We start from the raw sequence: 1,527 nt of genomic DNA, 5'->3' as shown, positions 1-1,527 counted from the left end.
GTTGCCCCACAATAAAGCTTCCACCAAACTTCCAACAAACCAACCAACAACACTTTAAACAACATTTCCAACAAAACGAAGAGATACACACTCCAACACCCCCACTTCAGCAACCCGAACTTACCACACCCAACGACACCAGTTCCCTCTCACCTAGGGACATGGGCTCCGAAGAAGACCCAGCTTCTGGGGAATCGCAGCCCCAGAAGTCCCCTCCAACACAATCCACTCCTACCACTACCATTACCAGTGCCATTACTTCTACCAACACAACCAACAACACCACAAAAAAGACTGACACAAAACGCCTGCTCACAAACCAACCCCAACCTTCACCCCCATCCACACGAACCGCATTAAGGGGTAGGAAAAACACCTAACACACTCAACAATGATCACAGTAGTACAACTAAACTGTCGCGGTTTCTGGAATAACAGACACCTTATCTCAGAAGCAATTCGATCTATCGATCCAGACATCGTCCTTCTCAACCACACAGGCACACCTCTTAAACCCATCAAACTTTACGGATACAACACACGCTACACAACAGGTACGCGCCATGATGGCGTAGCTATCATGGTAAAATGTACCATCAAACACATCCACATAACCGACTGGCCTTCAGCTCACTTCCTGGCCACCAAGATCGAAACACAACACGGGCAATTTCTAATCGCCACAACGTACAGCAGACCGGATACTGGGCTCCCTCTCACCAGCCTCAACAATCTCTTCAACCACACAAACCTACCAGTCTACATACTGGCAGACCTTAATGCCAGTCACACAGCATTTCGACATAACAAGAACAACCAACACGGACACGAACTTCTGCAACTCACACAACTAAAACGCCTCCGTTTCCTTGGCCCTGACTTTCCTACCTGCTATACCCACAATGGGAATGGCAGGCCGGATCTCATTCTCTCCAATCGGCAGTCCCTACCTTTCCACCACCACATCTCCCACGGACCCCTCTGTGGTTCAGACCACGTTCCCATAATCCTAAAAATATCCTCCAACCCCATATCTATCCCATCCCCACCTGTCCCCGACTACCGCTCCGCCGATTGGGAGGGATTCAGGGAAACACTTACAGATCTACACCGACCAACACAGCTCGAAGGCCAACCATATACAGAAATAGACAGCGCCCTAGCGAAACTACACAGTGACATCCTGACATCAGCCAACAGACACACCCCAAAGAAACAACACACAATTCACATAGACTTCAGACCCTCCATAAAAACACAACGACTACTAGTGTGCTACAGAACACGCTTTTTAAAAAACATGAACAGCCTCATTCCCATCTACAGAGACCTATGCACCCTTCGCACACACATACTAAATAGCCTACAGGATGATCACAGCGCTCACTGGAGGACTCTAGTCTCCCGTATGGACGGAGCTCGCTGTAGAAACCCTACTCAGTTCTGGCACATGGTGCACAAGCTGAAGGGAAGCCAGCGGGAAAGATTCGAGTACCTCCTAGTGAACGGTGATCGAGTCACCAACCC

Source organism: Scylla paramamosain, chromosome 27 (assembly GCF_035594125.1).
Source record: "Scylla paramamosain isolate STU-SP2022 chromosome 27, ASM3559412v1, whole genome shotgun sequence".
NCBI classification, from domain to species: Eukaryota; Metazoa; Arthropoda; class Malacostraca; order Decapoda; family Portunidae; genus Scylla; species Scylla paramamosain.
This window is presented reverse-complemented; position numbering follows the sequence as displayed.